General features: G+C 40.0%; 1 protein-coding gene across 5 annotated transcripts in view; it reads left to right on the plus strand.

Annotated features, from left to right (window-relative positions):
• Positions 1-9680: 9680 nt before the first annotated feature.
• Positions 9681-21879, plus strand: part of LOC132406068 (small glutamine-rich tetratricopeptide repeat-containing protein alpha-like) — a 56711-nt gene continuing 44512 nt past the window's right edge. Inside the window, exons 1-2 of one of the 5 annotated variants that reach the window (XM_059991265.1) lie at positions 9681-9788; positions 15876-16041. The gene's annotated coding sequence lies outside the window, so the exon portion shown is untranslated. Of the gene's footprint in view, positions 9789-14723; positions 14786-15875; positions 16042-21879 lie in introns of those variants that run through there. The other 4 variants (XM_059991266.1, XM_059991262.1, XM_059991264.1 and 1 more) reach the window with 4 other exon arrangements.

Raw genomic sequence — 21879 nt, forward strand, 5'->3', positions numbered from 1 at the left:
TTGGACAGAATTGCGACCACTTTTCACCCGGAACAAACGACCATTCAGCCCCTCCAAACGCTTCAGACCGAGACCCTTCAAAGTTCATTTATTAGGAAAGTAAATACAACCTCGAGATTCGTTTCCCTATGGGAGGCCACAAAACACGGAAGCGCAACAGAACACATTAAAATGCATTCGAACACCCAGTGTGCAAAAAAGCAAATCGTGCTAACAATTAAAAAGTAAGTAAATGACATTCAGAATTGAAGTTACTGAAGTGAAGGGTCTCGGTCCAAAATGGCGACTGTACTCTTTTCCATAAATGCTGTCTGGCCCACTGAGTTCCTCCAGCATTTTGTATATTTCAGGAAAGTGAGTGCACAGCCATGAAGCCAGTCATCCCTCCAACCCATTAGTTGCAGACCACAGCCTCAGTTCATTTCCTGTGTGTTGTTCAAGATATCCAGTATCTGCAGAATCTTTTGTATTTATAATCTTATTTCAATTTATCCAACATAACCATTTGCAAGTTTCCAGCAACTTCATAAAATGCTCCATAATTTCATGCCAGAAGAGCTTTGCAAAAAAATTAGACTTCCAAACCACCAGAAAATGTTTTTTTATTTCCACCTTATCAATCCCCAATAATACCTTGAGATATTCCATAAAATGGCTCTTACAAACTTCTAACATTCCAGAGATTAGCATCACGGTTTGTGCAATTAAAAATCTATCTCTGATTTAGAGAAGATTCGTTGTTCAATTTCTGAATCTCGTCAAGACTTCCAAACATTGTGGGGACCTTTTATGAATTTGTGACGAGATCTGAAGGATTAACCTAAAGTGAACTGTTCCTTAAAACGAGAGAGAGAGGGAGCGAACAGTTTGTGTGATAATTCAGCAGTAGAGAAAGTCTGTGAGTTGCTTTGGAAACTGAAAAGCGGAGCTATATGATGGGCAGCTTGTGTTCCACACTGGAGATAGTGTATATGCAAGGTCAGTTGATTTTTTAATCAGACACACAACGCCAGAGGCAGGGAGGACACTGTTGAGCTTTGTGTGCCCACGACAAGGGTGGGGATTTTGTTCACAGTGTGGACAAAGGAGTGACCGGTGGGGAGCTATCGGTGTGTTTAATCCTCGCCTGGGTTGATAGCTTACTGTGGAAAACCGGCATTCCTCTTTCTGTGGTGATAAATTGGTGACTTTAAATAAGTTTCAGGAGCAGGAGGACGACGTGGAGGATCGGCATTGGGAAGACAAACCAACTCTCTCTCTTCAACTCTACTCAAATCAAATTCCAAAACTGAACTGATGATTTACTATACCACTGTAAGACTGTATCACCTAAGCTGGGAAGCTTGGGAACTTTATTACTCACTTATATATGCATTTACTCTGCTAATCTGTTTACCTTATCTTGTTTTATATTACTTTATCACGTAGTTACTAATAAAATAGAGTTTATAACGGAAGAGTCAGACTCCAGATGTGTCCATCTCTGCTGGTCCTTTTTAACCCATTACGGGGTACGGAACAGAATTATTTTCAAACTATTCAATTCACTGTTTAAACTCAGATGTTGGCTATTATTAATTTTTATTATATGAGAAGGTATTTTATCTTATTTTCTCCTTAATGAACAGCTTTGGTAGAGGTTAGATTTTATTTGTAATAAGTATATTTCAATATAACTATTGATTAACTTACATAAATACAGGGTAATGAGATTGTTATTATGAACAGATAAATTGTAATTGGTAAATGAGGAAATCTGCAAATGCTGGAAATTCAAGCAACACACACAAAATGCTGGTGGAACGCAGTAGGCCAGGCAGCATCTATAGGAAGAGGCACTGTTGACATTTTGGGCCGAGACCCTTCGTCAGGACGAACTGAAAGGAGAGATGGTAAGAGATTTGAAAGTAGGAGGGGGAAATTCCAAATGATAGGAGAAGACCGGAGGGGGTGGGGTGAAGCTGAGAGCTGGAAAGGTGATTGGTAAAAGGGACACAGAGCTGGAGCAGGGAAAGGAGCATGGGACAGGAGGCCTAGGGAGAAAGAAAGGGAGAGGGGAGCACCAGAGGGAGATGGAGAACAAGCAAAGAGTGATGGGCAGAGACAGAAAAAAAAGGGAGGGGGGAATAAATCAGGGATGGAGTAAGAAGAGGAGGAGGGGCATTGATTACTCTAACTTCCATTAATGTTCATGCCATCAGGTTGGAGGCTACCCATATGGAATATAAGGTGTTGTTCCTCCAACCTCAGTGTGGCTTCATCTTGACAGTAGAGGAGGCCATGGATAGACATATCAGAATGGGAACGGGACATGGAATTAAAATATGTGGCCACTGGGAGATCCCGCTTTCTCTAATTCCATGTCCCATTCCCATTCTGATATGTCTCTTCTGCTGTGGCAATGAGGCCACACTCAGGTTGAACATTATCTTGTATTCCACTTGGGTAGCCTCTAACCTGATAGCATGAACATAGATTTCCCGAATTTCTGGTAATGCCCCCCTCCCCTTCACAATTCCCCATCCCCTCTTCACCATCACACCTTATCTTCTTGTCTGTCCATTGTCTCCCTCTGGTGCTCCTCCCCCTTTTCTCCCCCCCCCACCCCGCCACCGGCCTTCTGTCCTCTCCTTTCAGATTCTCCTATCTCCAGACCTGTATGTCTTTCACAAATCAACTTCCCAGCTCTACTCCATCCCCTCCCCTTCCTGGTTTCTCCTATCACCTTGTTTCACCACCACCCCCCATCCTTTAAACCTACTCTTTTTTTCTTCAGTCCCACTGAACGGTCTCGGCCCGAAACATTGATTGTACTCTTTTCCATAGATGCTGCCTGGCCTGCTGAATCCCTCCAGCATTTTGTGTGTGTTGCTTGGATTTCCAGTATCTGCAGATTTTCTTGTTTGTATCTAGATAGGACAAAATCTTATATTTTTTCTCTATTAATTTAAACCTAAATTCATTTCTATTCCTTTGAAATATCAACTTCTCATGTCTTAACACACTTCAATTAATTCTCCTTCTGACATCATCTATTCCAAAGGAAATTTCCAGTCTATTCAGTCATTAGCTATTTCCCCCAGACTCTGTTACATTCTTGCACGTCTCCTTGACATTTTTTTTACATTTCAGTCACATCTCTCCTATAAAACATTGGTCAAAATTGGCCATGGTACTTCAATTGTGCTTCTCCATTCTTACATATTATGCCTTTGCAATTAAAGAAAAAACATTAATATTCCTTTTAAACCAATAGATTGACCAATCTCGAGGAAATCTGCAGATGCTGGAAATTCAAACAACACACACAAAATGCTGGTGGAACACAGCAGGCCAGGCAGCATCTATAGGGAGAAGCACTGTCGACGTTTCGGGCCGAGACCCTTCGTCAGGACCACCAGCATTTTGTGTGTGTTGTAGATTGACCAATCTACTACTTTTAAGCTTCTATGGAGTTATAGTCCAAGGTCTTCTGCTCATCCACATCTCAGTTCTGTATCTTCCAGTTTCTTTCCAAATGTGTTACTTCACACAGAGATCCTTTCATTCCACTGATGACCATTTATGTACTCCTGCACCTAAAGGTTTCCTCCACATAGTGAGCTACATTGCCAATTTTCAATGTCATTTTCTAACCACCTTATCACATCTCTTCTGTTTACGTCTAGTATTAATGCATACTATAAAATTCAAGCAATCAAGTACTGAGCTTTGTAGAATTCCATGAGTAACAATCTTTCAGTTGTTAAAAATAGCTGTCAACCTTTTGTTTCATACCACCAAGCTAATTTGGTCACTCTAAGTGGTTAGAATGTGCATTCACGATATTGCATTCAATTGAGATAAGAAATAGATTCATGTGATAGGTCAAAAATACAAAGGTATGTTGATAATTCATCATCTGAATTAGGGTGGAGAGTATCTTAAAAGGTAGTACAAACACATGACCAGTTGGCTGAAATACCTGTTTTTGTAAATATAAGGAATTCTGTCTGCAGATGCTAGAAAACTAGGCCAACACACACAAAATACTGGAAGAACTCAATAGGGTTCCTGATGAAGGCTCCTGACCCAAAATGAAAACTGTTTATTCCTCTCCATAAATGCTGCCTGACCTGCTGAGTTCCTCCAGTGTTTTGTGTGTTACATGTTTTTGGGTTGTGTTTTTTATTATCTGCTGTATATCATTAGTTAACATTAGTTAAAATATAATGAATGTATCTAAAACATCACATAACTCCTACTCATCAACAATTTACTCATCAATGAATCACAGCGCTAAGCAGTATTGCACCTATATTGTACTGTCTTAGTGCTTTTATATTTGTATGATGTAGCACTTACCTTTTATTTACAGTTATTTTGTAAATAACACTATTCTTTTGTACTTCTGGTTAGATGCTAACTGCATTTCATTGGCTTTGTATCTGTACTTGACACAACGAAAATAAAGTTGAATCTAATCTAATGTAGATGAATTACAAACTGAGTAAGAACCACACTTCTAAAATTATGCTAAATTAAAATAATTCATCTTGTTAACAGTGAATCAGCTCTCTGCCTATCACTAAACAGTAACACAGAGAAAAAGCTCAATGGACACCATGCAGTGATCACAAATGATACACAAACATCAACCCTTCTTCTTCTTGTAATGTTTAATGGCGGTTGGCAGACCAACATCAGGTGCATCCCCATCACCTACTGAGTTGGAAAGTGCAGCAAATAAACAGGATGCAAATGCACTAAATTCCACCCCCCCACCCAAAAAAAGTCTAAAGCTTTTTCAGAAAGTCAAAACCACACTTAACTGTATATACATTACAATGGCACAGATATCTGTAATGTTGAGTTAGGTTTACGAGTCCAGAAAGTGAGACAGGAAATGCATTGAGTTTGAATAGGTATATTAATCTCTTTTTTTTTACATACAATAAAAATTTGACCAAACATTCATGTTCCACATTACAGACAATATAAAGATGAATATTCAAAAAACTTATGTACATTCAACAAACATACGCAATTAAAACAGTACGCAGAGCATACCTTCCCAATTGCCATGTGCCTCCTTGTCTTAACCAAAGGAAGAAGAAAGCAAGTCCATTCCAGGTGCTGTTTTATATACCCAGGATGTTTGAAACTGGATACCAGACAGCTATCCAATGGAAAAAGCAGCTGCAGCTTCTAAACCAATGGAAGCAACTTTCGACAATCAGAATAAGGCACACCCCCACAGGACAACATCCTAATAAACTCTCCATGTTGGACTGTGTCTGTCCCAAAAACCTCAATTTAGCAATTAGATGTTTCCTCTGCACCTCCGAGGTATTGCATCCAAACAATTTATACCGCACCATTTCTTGACAATTACATTCCCTACAGATGCCAGTATCATGCATATTAAACCTGAACAGGGAATTATTCAACCTAATATGTCCAATCCATAAACATGCAAGTATAACTTCTCTTTTTAGACCCATCGACCAGTTGAGTTCCCACCATCCCCGACTTTTATATAAATGCCTCCTTATCTTTTCCTTATCCCTTCTTTATTGCCACAGTGAATGAATAGACTTTTTAAACTGTGGCTTTCACCTCCGCCTCATGCAAAGGCACCACTACATTTATAACATTAATTTTAAAGTGATCACTTGGCAAGAACGTCTGCCACCTTGTTTCCTTCAACCCAATGTGGGCAGGAACCCATATGAAATGTATACACAGTCCTAGAACCTGAAGCCTCAACAGATGTTCAATCTCAAGAAGAATGTCTGACTTACAATTTGAAGTACCTGTTCTAATAGATGTCAGAACCAACAACGAATCAGAGCAGAGAAGTACGTAATCAGGGTGCCCTTCTCTGACCCATTCAAAGGGTAAAATAACCATTTCAGAAGTGAATTCTTATACTCTGTTTCATAACCTTTTCTTAATAGTCACCTGAAACCTTGGACATAAACACCTGTACGACCGGTCACCGTATCTTTTGAACCCTCTGTGTAGATCTGAAAGAATCCATAATAACTGTCTTGCATATATTGCTGAACTTCCTGTGCTACTGACAATCACTCATCTTGATCTTTTCCCGAAGGCCTAAGTCAACCCCAGGCAAAGGGAAAAACAATGAAAGACTGACAGAAATGGGTACACTAGGACCATATTCCACATTAAACCCAAGACTTTGTGCTCATTCATTTCCCATCAACCCAAAACTGAAAACCTTACAAATACAGTGCTCCCAACACTGCTAGTGTTGCCAATATTGTTCGACCAACACTTATGTTAATCCAATAAACCAATACTCACTATTACCGGCCTGTAATGCCAAAATTGGGGATGATTTAATAGCACAACATAATCTCATATTTTGAGTCATAGAAAAGTACAGCACATAAACAGGCCCTTTGGTCCATCTAGTCCATGCTGCACCATTTAATCTGCCTACTCCTATCGACCTGCATCCAAATCATTGGCCTGAATACCCCTACCATCTATGCACTTATCCAGACTTCTCTTAAATGTTGAAATCAAGTTTGCATGCACCACCTGCGCTGCTGTTCATTCCACACTCTCATGACCACTTGAATGAAGCAGTTTCCCTCATGTTCCCCTTAAACTTTTTAAACTTTCACCCTGAAGCAATGACCTCCAGTTGTAGCCCTGCCGAACATCAGTGGAAAAAGCCTGCTTGCATTTACCCTATCTATATCCCTCATAATTTTGTATACCTCTATCAAATCTCCCCTCAATCTTCAATGTTCCTAAAAATAAAGTCCTAACCTGTTCAATGTTTCCTTATAACTCAGGTCCTCCAGTCATGGCAACATCCTTGTAAATTTTCTCTGTATTCTTTCAACCATATTCACTCCTTTCCTGTAGGCAGGTGACCAAAACTGCACAAAACACTCCAAATTATACCTCACAACTTCAACGCAACATCACATCTCCTGTACTCAGTATTTTGATTTATGAAGGCCAATGTGCCAAAAGCTTTCTTTATGACCCTATCTACCTATGCTGTCACTTCCAATGAATTATGGACCTGGATTCCAGATACCTTTGCTCTACCGCACTCCTCAGTGCCCTGCCATTCACTATTCAAGACCTACTCTGGTTGGCCCACCCAAAGCACAGCACATCACACTTGTTTGCATTAAATTCCATCTGCCATTTTTCAGCCAATCCAGATCCCAATGCAAGCTCCGATAGGCTCCCTCACTGTCCAGTACACCCCCTATCTAGGTGTCATCCGCAAATTCGCTGATCCAGTTAACCACATCATCATCCTGATCATTGATTTAGATGACAAACCACAATGGACCCAGCACTTTAGTCACAGGCCTCCAGTCAGAGAGGAAACCATCTACTACCACTCTCTGGCTTCTCCCATGAAACCAATGTCTAACCACTTTATTATCTCATCTTGAATACCGAGCGACTGAACCTTCTTGACCATCCTCCCATGTAGGACCTTGTCAAATGCCTTGTTAAAGTCCATGTCGACAACATCCACTGCCATGCCTTCATCGACTTTCCTGGCAACTTCCTCACAAAACAGTATAAGATTGGTTAGACACAACCTATCACGCACAAAGACATGCTAGCTATCCTAATCAGTCCACGCCTGTCCAAATACTCATACCATCTCATATTCATAAATACCTTCCAATAACTTTTCTGCTTCTGATGTCAGGCTCACCAGACTATAAATTCCTGGTTTATTTTTAAGAACCTTTCTTAAACAGCAGAACAACATTAGCTATTGCCAACCCTCCATAACCTCACCTGCCACCAAGGATAATTTAATTATCTCTGCCAGGGCTCCTGTAATTTCTGCACTTGCCTCCCACAGGGTCCAAGGAAACATCTTGTCAGGCCCTGGGGATTTATCCAACCTAATTTCCATCAAGACATCAAGCATCTCCTCCCTTGTAATCTGTATTGGGTCCATGACCTCACTGTTGTTTTGGTCCATCTCCTGAGTAAATACAGATACAAAAAAATCAATTTAATATCTTCCCATCTCTTTTGGCTCCATGCATAATTACCTTTCTGATCTTCCAGAGGACCAATTTTGTCTTCTGCGATCCTTTTGCTCTGAACATATCTGTCGATTCCCTTAGAATTCTCCTTCACCTTGACTGGTGGGGCACCTCACACTTTCCTTTAGCCCTCCTGGATTTCTTTAAGTGTTCTTTTGCATTTCTTATACTCATTAAAGTACTTCATTTGTCCCTACCTGCCTATACCTGCCAAGCAATTCCATTTTCTTTCTTAACCTAGGCCTCAAGATATCTTGAGAGCCAATGTTCCCGAAACTTATCTTCTTTACCTTTCATTCTGACAGGCACATACAAGCTTTGTACTCTCAAAATTTCACTTTTGAGGGCCTCCCACTTACCAAGTACACCTTTGCCAGAAAACAACCTGTTTCACCCACACTTGCCAGATCTTTTCTGATACCATCAAAATTGAGCTTGAACTTCATCTAGGGTGAGACTGACCCATAAGCAACACATCCATAATCAAAGACAGATTTCATTAAAACAATATACATTTATGTACGAGACTTCTTACTCATGCCCCAATCACATCCATCTGAGCACATTAATGGCTTTTTTACATTTCTCCAGAATTTTATTCACATGCACCTTCCATGTCAGCTTTGTGCCAATCCACATACCTGAAAACCTCACCAGTGATTCTTGTTTAAGAGATTTACCATATAACTTGAGATCAATTGTAGGTGCAATGTTCCTTTTCAAAAAAAAAATACAACTTGAGTATTTGCAACAGAAAATTTAAACCCCTAACAATGTCCCCATTCCTCCACTCATTAACGGCTGCCTGCATTTTCCCAACTATATAATTAATATTCCTTCCTCTTTTCCACATTGCACCATCAACAGCATATAATGATTTGGAAATATCTGAGTCAGCACTTAAGAAAATATCATTAATCAGATTTAAAAAGGAGGGGGTTACACACATTCCCCTGTGAAATCTTACATACTTGTGAAGTTGGCGACATAGGTCAATCAGCGCAAGGGTCTGATTGATTCTCACCAAGTTTCAATATAGAGAGAACAACCACATATTTCCAGGAGACGGGAAGTCGTCCTTCAAGCAGTATTGTATTTAAAAATTTCAAAACCAACGTAAGTTTCCAATCCGATAACAAATATCATCTTTCCCAAGTGATGTCTGACCAGTACCATTAGTAGCCCCCTTAAGTTCACACAGCAGAGATTCGAATTCCAAGCAGGAACTGGTACATTCTATTCTTTTCTCGGCAGTCTGGGGATTGCCTGACAAAACCGTTTCTCTAGAAGATCTTTCATCTTTACTTAAATTGGCCGAACTATGCACGCTGACAAATATTTTTGCTAATAACTCTGCTTTTCTTCAGAGTCAGTAACCGCAATCTTCTCCCCACAATACAAAACCGGCGATACCTCTAGTTTTTAACTCCCCCACTTTCTGTATCATACCCCCCAAATACCCATGTGTATCACCTCCCAATGTTATCACAATACATTCTCGAATTTTCTTTGCCCTTCTCAGTACTTTTCCAACTACAGTCAACTTCAACCTTTGTTCCGTAACCACAATCAGGAGCAAAAAAAAAGTTCGACCCCATTCACGGCGATGCAAGGCACCAGCGCATGCGCTGTGGCTGAAGAGCGAGACGCGTGGAAGCAGCGCATGCGCGCCGGAATCTGGACGTATAGCTGACGGCGCTTGTGAAGTGCTGTGTTGGTGTTGATAAGTATTAGAAAAAAAAGGTGAGTTTCAAGGGGTATTCTTATAATGAGATCATGCAGGGCCGTCGGAGAAGTGTTGTATAATGAGAAAAGTCTCCGCCGAATCTCAGCGTTATAGATTAGATCATGTGAACAGGCTCATTTCCTGATAGCTAGTTTGGTATTTGCAGGTGAGGAGGCTCCCAGATATGGTAGGCCGAAACTGGAATGTTCTGCACTTCTTTTGGCTGTGTGTAGTTATTTCATGCAGCAAAAGCTGTCAGATTCCGTGCACATCTTTTACTCTAAGGTATCTTCAGAAGTAACAGTGAAATTTAATGATTCAATAGGGTTGATAGGTTTGTTGTACGTTGGCAGTTTCGCCGTTTCATTCAATCATATCACAACAGATGTGTAACCATGAATGCATGAGAAAAAGGAAAATGTTCCATTCTAGTGGAATCCCGCTTTGAAAGACGAGCTATAGAAAATACCGTGGATATTCGAGATCCGAAAGAAACAATAGAAAATATTGAAAACATCTGTAAACTTTTATGATTGGATGAGATTGCTACGCTTGACTGAATGTTCAGATATTTGACATTTGGGAAGTAACAAAACTGTTTGTTGACAATTTCCAATACTCAGATTGTCCATCTTTGAAGTAAACTTGGTAGATTGAGGTAATGTAGAAAGAATTAAAATGCTGTGACACAATGCTCCATATCCATTGTATCTGAAACAATTGAAGTGAAAACTCAGATGCCGGAAATCTGAAGCAAGTCTGGCAACATCTCCAGAGAGAGAAGCTGTTAATGTTTTAGGTTGATGACTTATTCAGAACTAGAATAAGTTAAACATTAAAACAGAACCAGCTTTATAATCACTGCCATAAATTGCATGAAATGTGTTGTTTTGCAGCACCCGTACTGCACAAAGACATAAAATTACTATAAACTGCAAAATAAATAGTGCAAAGTAAAAAATGGAATAACGAGGTAGCATTCATGGGCTGTTCAGAAATCCAATAATAGAGAAGAAGCTGTTCCTGAATTGTTGAGTGCAGGTCTTTAGTCGCCTGTACCTCCTCCCTGGTGGTAGTAATGAGAAAACAAGATAGATACCAGGTGGTGAGGGTCCTTAATGATGAGTGCTGTTTTCTTGAGGTGCTGTTTCATAAAGATGTCCTTGATAGTGGAGAGTGCTGTGCATATGTCAAGTCTATAATGCTCTGAAGCCTCTTCTGATCCTGTGCATGGAGCCTTCACACTAGGCTGTGATGTAACCAGTCAGAATATTCTCCACTATACATCTGTGGAAATTTACAGGAGGCTTTGGTGACCTAAATGGTGTAGTCAATCAGCAGTAGCCCGACATACAGTAGTGCTATAAAGTTTGTGAACACTGTAGAATTTTCACTATTTCTGCATAAATATGATCTAAAATGTGATCAGATCTTCTCTTAAGTCCTAAAACTAGATAAAAAGACCCAATTAAATACTTAACACAAAAACATTGTATTTATTCATTTATTTATTAAGAAATATGCAGAAATAGAGAAAATTCTACAGGGTTCACAAACTTCCTAGCATCACTGTAAGTATTACTATTGTCCAGGTGATCCAAGGACGAGTGGAGAACCTGTGAGATTACATCTGTTGTTGACTTCTTGTGGCCAATTGGCTGATTGCAGTGGGTCCATGTCCTTGGTCAGGCAGGAGTTGATTCTAGCCATGACCAACTTCTCAAAGCACTTCATTGCAGCGGATGTGAGTGCCACTGGACAACAGTCATTGAGGCAGCTCACCCTGCACTGGTATGATTGGCCCCTTTTTGAAGCAGGTGGGAACCTCTGACTGTAGCAGTGGGAGATTGAATATGTCCTTGAACACTCCTGCTGGTTGGTTGGTACAGGTTCTCAGAGCCCTACCCAGCTACACCACCATGGCTTGATGTCTTGTGAGGGTTTACCCTCTTGAAAGACGTTCTGACATCATCCCCTGAGAGATCACAGTGTCACTGGATGCTGCAGGGATTCGCATCGTTTTATTCTACTTAAGGCATGCATAAAAGGCATTGAGCTGATCTGTGAACAAAGCATCACAGCCATTCATGATGTTATTTCGCTTTGTAGGAAGTAATGACCTGCAAACCCTGCCAGACTGACGCACGTCTGATTAAATCTCTAACCTCAATTGGAATTGTTTATTCACTCTTAAAATCACCTCTGTAGGTCATACCTAGACTTGTATAGTTCTGGATCACCTGTCTTGAATGCCACAGATCTAGCCCTCAGTGAACTATGAAGTTGAACTCACACAATATTCTAAGTGCAGTCTTACCAGTTTATTAAAACACTGTGCTCACAGCAGGAACATTCATCTATTGTCAAGCCCAATGAAGTTTCAATGGGATAGAATCAGAGTGACCCACACCCATGATTGTTTTCAGTAGCCACAAAGTGTATCAGTTGGAAGTTAAATTGTGTACAGCATCTTATTTCCTGAAGACTGGTTCTTATTTTAGTTAATCCATATTATGCTATGTAACACTATTCACTCTCCAGATAATGGTCCCTAACATATGCTTTGGCTACTCAACCCTTCATCTAGTTGTTTTTGTAGTTGTCATCTAGAGTCTGGTTTTGCTATCCTCGGAAGCAATGTACATCAGATCAATGTTATTATTGTGAAAAATATTCCCTTAAATCCTCTCTAAACCTGACAAGATTGTAACTTTTGGTATAAATATCAATCTTTCAGAGCTCCTCTATATTTTGCTTACCTGATTGAGGTTCTTCCTTGGCCTTCTCCACTTCAAAGAAAATAACTGTTTTCATCTTTTCTCACAACTGAAATACTGCATCCCTGACAATATCCTGGTCAGTTTCCTCTGTGCATTTTTCACACATAATGGCAACTTGAACTTCGTACAGTACTCTGAGTGTGATCTAACCAGTGTTTTGTAAATTTTCAACATGATGTTTCAACTTTCATATTCAATGTGTCCTGTTGAGGCAGGCCTGTAACATATCTTCCATCAGTCCATCTACCTGTTTTACTACTTATAGGGAATAAAGGACTTTAAACCGAAAGTCTCCCTGCTTAATCATTTCTTATTGCCCTAGCATTTAGTCTTTATGTCCTACGATTATTTGACTTCCCAAAATGCGTCACCTTGTATTTATCAGGATTAAATACCATCTGCCAATGTTTCATCCCACTTTACGTGTGATCAACCTCCCTTGCTATCTACACCAACTTCATTGCCATCTCCTTATAAATTATACTGACTTCATTCACATCCAAAGTCATTAATATATTAGAAACATCAAGGATCCTAATGCCAATCCCTGTGGTACACCACTAGTTACAGACTTCCAATCAGACAAGCACCTTACCAATCTTACCCTCGCTACTGTCTTGTTCCTGATATGCTTGTGTGATGTCATGGGATTCCCATTAACCTTACTTGCCAAAGATATTTCATGACTTTTTTTTTGCAATCCTAATTTACTTCCCAAGTCGTCTCCCTCACTGTATTCCTTAAGACAATCCTTTGATTCTGTGTAAAGGCAACTAGAATCAAAGGATTGTCTTAAGGAATATAGTGAGGGAGAGGACTTGGGAAATAAATTAGGATTGCAAAAAGACATATATCTGAGGTAGCTGCTGCATGTCTACTTTTTCTAGGTCCTGTAATGATGCTACTGAAATCCTAATGCTACCAGTTCCCACTGTCACGTACGCGCAACCCTGTAAAAGTACCAGCAGCACAGAACACACCTGGAGTCTGGTTTTGATGTTAACAAAACACTATCTTATTAGTAACTACGTCATATAGTAACTTAAATCAGGTAAGTCAAGAGTTAATGGTGTTATGCATATATAGGTTTAAATAAAGTACCCAAACTTATTCAAGCTCAAGTGGTAAACGATACAGTCTTACGATGGTACGTAAGAAAGTTCCGTTCAAATGCGCAGGTTAATTAATGCGAGATGTTTGTAATCCAAAGTCGAATGTTGTGAGAAGGCAATTACATCGATATTCCACAGATTCCACGACAGCAATACAAAGTAACAATAGCAGTAGGTTTTATCTCCGAAGTTGTTCCACTCCACAAATGAAGTATCACCGACAGTGATCTTCAACGAAAATCCTTTCAACACAAGTGGTACCACACCCGAATTCAGCTACGGGACATCCCAAAGTGGTGGCCACAGAATACTCAAACAGAATCCAAGTATGGATTATCACCGACAGTAGCTGATCACAAAGGGGACCGTCTTCAAGGGAACCACCACCCAGGCAAGGGTTGACACACAGATTCCACAAAGTTACCTCAATCACACAACGTGATAGCCACTAATTCAGTTCCACGACATATGAAATAACTCCAACAGTGATTTGCCACAGAAGTGCCTTTCTTCAGTGAATTACCACACCCAGACAAAGGATAAACAAACATGTATTCACAAAGGTTTCCCCTCACCACAGAACCCACTCCTGTGGATTAACTAAGTGACAACCACGCTTTTGTATTCAAATGCAATCAAACCCACCCTCACAGGCTACTTAGAGAGAGAGTCCAAACAGTGATCTCTTTGTCACTAGGTTTCTTCTGTTTCAAACCTTCCTCTCCTCTTCTCTTTGCAAACTTCTTCCAGTTGCAGAAAACTTGTGAGGGTCATTTATCAATACTCTGGAAACAGTGACTGACTCACTGGTGTCTTCCATTGACCAAATCCATCTTGACTCTAACTGTGTGTTTCTGTGTGTCTGTAACTGTCCTTGATTGTCCAACAAATAACTCCACCCCTCTCCTCTCCCCCTCCCCCTCCCACCTTCTCCCCCTCAAACAGTATCCAAAAGTCAGTCTCATTCTCCTGGCGTTTTAAAGTGACAGTCCACAGAAAAAATGAACCCTGGGGGTACACAACATCACAAAGTTGTCATCAACTCTTTCTCTCACTGTAGGTGCTGCCAGAAGTCTTAATTTAATTTCCAGATTTTCTGACTGATTAGAAATTTCTTCACTGGTGAGTTATAGCATAATACTCCATCCTGGAGAAATTTAAATGCTTGTTATATTCAAGGCTGAAATAGATTTTAATTTTTAAAGGTTGTCCAGAGACAAGAGGATGGGGCAAGAAAATGGTCTTCAGTTGAGGATCAGGCATGATCTTATTGAATGTCTGGAGGGCTGCCTGGCTTACAATTCAAATTTTTTTTAGCTTGTTATGAAACTCAGTTCATGTATGATATTAATTTGGACCAGCCATGATCTTATTGAAAGGAGTACGAGTCTCCAGGAGAGACTGGTTTTATTTAGTAGGTTTGTATTTGCCTATTGTTTTTGAGCACTCCGTGTAGTTCGGAAAATAATTCATGCTTTTTATAATATGAAATTGCTTCACCATTTCTTTATGATACCCTTTGTTATTGTTGTTTATCTCTGGTTTTACAAAGGCTCAGTCTGTTTTATTCCCACCATGGCTTTGGGCTCTTGCCTGAATCAAAGTACTGTATGGTGTGATTATATTGGTGAATATAGAATGTCGAGCTGATTATTTGTTTCTTTGTTGCATTGTAATATCAACTTATTTTAAATTGTTTTGATTAACATTTATAAAATGCTGGACATTTCTGAGGTGAAATGACAAGTTACATTTTGCAGAGTTTGTTTGCAAAGAAACAAGTGTAAAACACAAAATGCTGGAAAAACCAGACAGTTCAAACAGCATCTAAGGAACAAAGAAAAGAGTTAACATTTCGGGATGGACAAATTCCCTACTTGTTTGTTGATGTAGCTATTTAACTCTGCAGAGAGTCAACCCCTATAAGGCGGCTGGGCCAGGCAGCATCCCAGGCCAAGTACTCGGAATGTGAATACCAGCTTACTGATGTCTTCACAGGCATCTTCATCACTTCACTCATCCAGGTTGCTGTCCCTTCATGCTTCAAAACAACCATGATCATCCCTGAACCAAAGAACTCTATACCTTCAGAATGAAACGACTACTGTCTGGTGGCTCTATCATGAATCATCATGAAGTATTTTTAATGATGGGTAATGGCACATATCAAAAACTTCATTCCTGTCATTTCTGTTTTTGGATTTCATTTCAGCATTCAGAACTATTGTTCCGCAGACCTTGGTGAACGAACTCCTACTCCTTGGTCTAAATATACTACTTGCAATTGGGTGTTGGACTTCCTAACCAACAGGCTTCAGATGGCCAGGATGCATAATCTCTCCTCCCTCCCCATCATCCTCAACATGGATGACCCCCAGGTATATCTGTTGAGCCCATTCCTGTACATGCACTCACACATGACTGCACAGCCAAACACTCAAGTAATCACATTGTCAAGTTCGCCAATGACAATGGTCAGACTCCTCAACAATGCTGAGATGGTCCACAGGGAGGAGGTGGAAGAGTTTAAGGCTTGGTGCTAGGAAAATAACCTCTTCTTCAATGTCAACATGACAAAGGAGATGGTTATTGACTTAAGGAGAACTCACACTACTCACATCCTTCTTTACATTGGTGGCACAGCAGTGGAAATTGCACGCAGTTTCAGACTCCTGTGAGCTATGTTTCCTCTAAGCTGTGCGCGTGTGCATGCGCACACACGTTCTTCAACCAGCACACAAAAGAAGTTAATGTGCGCACAAAAGGTTAATACCAAAAATAATGTAGTAATTAATAATTATACTTACTGAAAATAATCTTTTAGCTAAATGTTCCTGTTAACTAGTTAGTCGGTTTTTCAAATACCACAATGCACGTCACTAATTTACGTCATCTCACCTTTCCTGTTCTGGTTTGTACAGCTGCATCACAGCGGCAGCCATCTTTTGGCAGACAGTGTTCATATTGTAAAGTTTACAAAGATCTGTTTCAAATCCTGTAGATAACTTAGTGTTTTTATTGAAAAAATACTGATTCACTGTTGAATTCAAAAGAAGCAAAGGGCGAGAAGCACAAAAGAACTGCAAATTTGTTTAAAGTTTTGCTAAGCCAACAACGTGAAGAAAATGTCACAGTAGATAAAGTTTGCTGTTGACTTTTATAAATCATCTTTGTGTTCATTTGGAAGAAAGGTTTCCTGAAGATGAGGTACAAGAATGGTCAGCTTTTGATTTCTCCACAATTGCAGATTGTGACTTCACATTTGGTGATGAACAAGTTAATGCCTTATGTCTAAAATATCATAATTTTCTAGCTGAAAATACTGCAGTAGTTAGACAGTTGAATGATTTCAAATTTTCCGTGCAAGAAAAAATTAAATCCAAACTGATTTCAAACTGCTGAAATGGTGGCATTTGTATAGTTGGCCCTCCTGATCTGCAGGGGATTGGTTCCAGGACTCCCCGTGGATACTCAAGTCCCATATTTGGCCTGACCAGTGTGGTGGTCTTTAGGACCCAGCGGAACCCCGGACCTTATTTAACCTCTCTCAGTGCGGTGGTCTTTAGGAGCAAACGCAGCTCTGAATCCGCAGTGTTTCTGTTCACGAAAATAATCACAATCACGATTGAAAATAAAGTGGAAGAAATAAAGCGATCGGAAAGAAGTGAAACGCCATCGGTCATTGGAAAAGCGTTAGGTTACAGTCGGTCAACGATCGGAACAATTTTAATGGAGCATGTGAAAGGCCCTGATGAAAGCTACGATTATTACTCAGCAACGCAGTGGTTTAATTATTGAAATACATACGTTTCTTAAGTGTTTTATATGCATAGAAAGGTAAAATGTATACTATATACTAAGACAAACGTTTGACTAACTGTCGCTAAATAATACCAGTTGTACCTGTTCTGACTTCAAATCTGAATTAAAGACAGACTCAGGAACGGAACTCATTCATAACCCGGGGACTGCCTGTACTCTTAAATCATCTCTAGATTACTTGTAGTACCTAATACAATGTAAATGTATGTAAATAGTTGTTGTACTGTATTGTTTAGGGAATAATGACAAGATAAAATAGTCTGTACATGCTCAAATAACGAGTGCAGGAGAGAGAACTTCTGGGTTTTCCTGATCCGCGGTTGATTGAATCTGCGCATGCGGAACTCGCGGATAAGGAGGGCCGACTGTACTTCAAAATGAACAGTTTTGCGACCTTGCACTGTTGATCGACGTTGGGGGAACCTTTCTTGCGTCTAGTGTGGACTGTGAGCAAGGTTTTAGCCTCAAAAACAAGCTGAGAAGGTGCATGTCATTTGGATGTGTTAATCAGAATAAAAAGCTATTAATTGGATGGAAGTTCTATTAGTCCAGATAGAGTTTACAAAGAATGGGTAAATGCCAAAGACAGGAGAGAGAAAAAATAACTGAGTGACTTAAATATGTAGGTTATTTTGTTGTTAATCTGTGCAGTTTTATGTCAAATATTTTGTAAACCTACATAAACTGTGCTATGTGTGCATTCAGTGCGCACGTACTTTTGTTACAGGAAAAAAAATCTGCACAGCTTAAGATTTTTGCGCACACTGACTACTAAAACTTAGAGGGAACGTTGTCTGGGAGTGCACATCTCGCACTTACAGCCGCAGAGCACATGTCACAGAATCAGGAAAGCTCACCAACACTCCTACTTTCTGAGGAAGCTGAAGAGAGCTGAACTATGCACATCTATACTCATGGCAGTGTACAGTAACACAGCAGAGAACATCCAAACATGCTGCGTCACTATATGGTATGGAAACTGCACTGTGGTGGACAGAAAGGCACCACAGTGGGAGGACAAAATTGCTCAACACATCACCGGCTCCAAACTACCCGCCATCAAGGATATATACAGGTGTTCCCCGCTTTGTGAATATTCACTTTACGCCACTTTGCTTTTACAAAAGACCTACATTAGTAACCTGTTTTCGCATTACAAACAGGATTTTCGCTCTTATGAAAATTGTTCCCATATAAATTAATGGTTCTTGGCTTTATGCCATTTTGGCTTAAGAAAGATTTCATAGGAATGCTGTACCTTTGTAAGGGGGGGGGGAACACCTGTATATGGAAGGGAGCCAGTAACATTATGAAGGATTCTGCCAACCCTGCTGATGGACAGTTTGTCCCACTCCCAAAAGGGAGAAGGCTGTGTAGCATCCACGCCAAGACCATCAGACTCAAAATCAGTTACTTTCCCCAAGTAGTAAGGCTGATCCACACCTCTACCCACTTACCCACTCCACACACCTCCATCACCACTACATGATCATTTCCTGTCAGTCACCTTTTGTACAGACACTCCTGTGCTTAACATTATTTCATGGACATAAAATCAATCCATGTATGTAAGCTATCTTATTTATTTATTTACACACACACACACACACTCTCTCACTCACACACACACACACACACACACACACACAAACACATATTTAAAATTATTGCATTCTTTATCTTATTGTGTTTTTTGTGCTTCATCATATCTGGAGTAAAAATTATTTTTTCCCCTTTACACTTGTGTACAGGAAATGATACTAAGCAATCTTGAATGGCATCACTCCACTTTAGAAATAATTTTGGAATCAAATTTCATTGGCTGGCATTAACTCTTGGACATTTGTAGATGCTGTCAAATGTGGAGGTTTGCTGATTGTTAATGGTGCTTTATTTGTTACTGTTACCCCATTGGATTCTCTGTTTCTGTGTGGTCTGGCATTATGCTGGGAAATTGTCATTCAGTTCTAATGGCTGCTCGTATGTCGTATAAGATGTGAAAATGCACTATTCTAACTGATTATTGGCCTTCAGATTAAAATGCAAAAGAGGAGGGAAACAATTCCTTTTAATTGTTTTAGTTTATTATTTTACATTATTTTTCAGTGCTTTTAATGTTTATTTTGTGTAATAATTTACTTCTACTTTTAATAGTTTTTAGATATTTCCAAATGTCAGTTTTAAAAATCAAGATCCTTGATAGATGCAAGGCAAAGCATTGCCTATAACTTTCCTTTCAAAACACGTCAAGAAGTTGGGGTCCTTTACACTTGAGCCAGATATCTGATCGCTCTAGTTATTTATTTATTGAGGTACAACACAGAATAGACCTTTACAGCCCTTTGAGCTGTGCTGCATAGTAATCCCCCGATTTAATCCTCGCCCAATCACGGGACAATTTACAATGACCAATTCACCTTCCAACCAGTAGATCTTTGAACTGTGGGAGGAAATCAGAGCACCCTGAGGAAACCCACGCAGTCATGGTGAGAACGTACATCTACGTACAGCGTACAGCGGTGGGAATTGACCACGGGTCGCTAGTACTGTTAAAGCTTTGTGCTAAGCGCTATGTTACTGTGCCGCCCCTCTCTGACTTGAAGCCCATTAAGATTGTCCCTCACAAATTTTGGACTGGGAGTCCAAAAGTGTGTAAGCATGAGAAGTACCGGAGTGGCTGGCCGGGCTTAGCACAATCCAATAATTGGTGTAATGAAATTTCATGTTTTCTTGCTTACCATTGAAGGTTTGGTACCCATTAAGGCTTTGAAATCATGTCTTAATTAGCTAATAATTTAGTTATTAATCCTGTCCCAAAACCAAGGAAACTAGGTCAACTATTAGCTTTTTGCTGAAGAATGCAGGTATTTCTGTGGCACAGGCAAAAGCAGGAGCTTTGACAGCCAAACATATTGCTTCTTCAACTACCCGCCTAGATATGCCAGGATATTATTCAATTGACAAAGCTTAAATCTTTAAAAAGTGTACTTGAAAGGGAGTGACCAAGTGGAAAAGATAATGAGAGATGGTTATGAAATCATGTTCACATCTGTCTTTGGAAAAAATGGCAGAAAATTATCCTGAATAATGTAGCAACAATCTCAATGTGTTCTGCAGTGCTACTTTCATCCTTATCTTATAGAAAAAATCATAGCAACCTTGCCTCAGGATTTAGTCTGCAACTGGATCTTTTCTTTCTTCAGTTCGAAACAAAACTGCAAGTTTTCTTCATCCCATGAGTGGATCAGGCTCTTAACAGTGGTGTTTATAATTTCCACTTTCTCACCCATCTTGCTAGATCAGCCATGCAAAGTTGTGGGGGTGAGATAAGATCTGAACCTAATAATAAGTACTTTATTGAAGATTATAATAAGTACTTTATTGATCCTGAGTGGGAAATTATTTTGTTATAGCAGCAACATTTAAAAACACACTTGGTAATAATAATATTAACTAATAATAAAGTACAGAATAATAATACAGGCAGTCCCAGGTTACATACGAGTTACGTTCCTGAGTCCATCTTTAAGTCGGATTTTTATGCAAGCCAGAACAAGTACATCCGGTATTTAGCATCAGTCAAACATTTGCATATATTTTATATTTCTATGCATATAAAACACTTAAGAAACGTATGTACTCCAATAATTAAACCACAGTGTTGCTCAGTAATAATTGTAGCTTTCATTGGGGCATGGCCTTTAAAATGCTCCATTATTCTCACTTTATCCTTTATCCTATAAAATTGTTCCGATCATTGACCGACTGTAGCCTAACGCTTTTCCAATGACTGATGGCATTTCACCTCTTTCCAAACGCTTTATTATTTTCACTTTATTTTCAATCGCGATTGCTTCCCGTCAATGGAACAGAAACACTGCGGATGGCGGCTCCTGACCTGTGCCGGCTCCCAAGGTCCGCTGGGTCCAAAGGACCACTGCACTGAGACAGGCTAAATGGGACAAGTGGGGGCTGTTCTGGGTTTAGGTATTTGATCCTCCACAATATTCCACGTGGGAATTTAAACTGGAGGTGGCTGTGTTTTTTTTTACGAGGTCGAGTTGCGAGCTCGACATCAACCCGGCACGGATGGTACGGGAGTCACTGGATCAACACCAACCTGGCACAGGAGCGGTCTGTCACTGGATCGAACTCGTGTATCTCCGTTCTCCATCTCGGCACTGATCTCACTGCGCCACCAGCCGACCGGAACAGGGGAGCGGGGTCAGGGTGAATCTTACTAAGAAAAATTTAAGCCAAATACACAGTGTCAACAGCAACGACTTAAATTGGCGGACGGCGTCGTGATCTGACTTAAAATGGCGGACGGCGTTCTCTTTCCTCGGTTCGTAAGTACAAGTCGTCAGTAAGTAGGACGTTAGTAACTCGGGGAC

This window comes from Hypanus sabinus, chromosome 16 (genome assembly GCF_030144855.1).
Source record: "Hypanus sabinus isolate sHypSab1 chromosome 16, sHypSab1.hap1, whole genome shotgun sequence".
Classification (NCBI taxonomy): domain Eukaryota; kingdom Metazoa; phylum Chordata; class Chondrichthyes; order Myliobatiformes; family Dasyatidae; genus Hypanus; species Hypanus sabinus.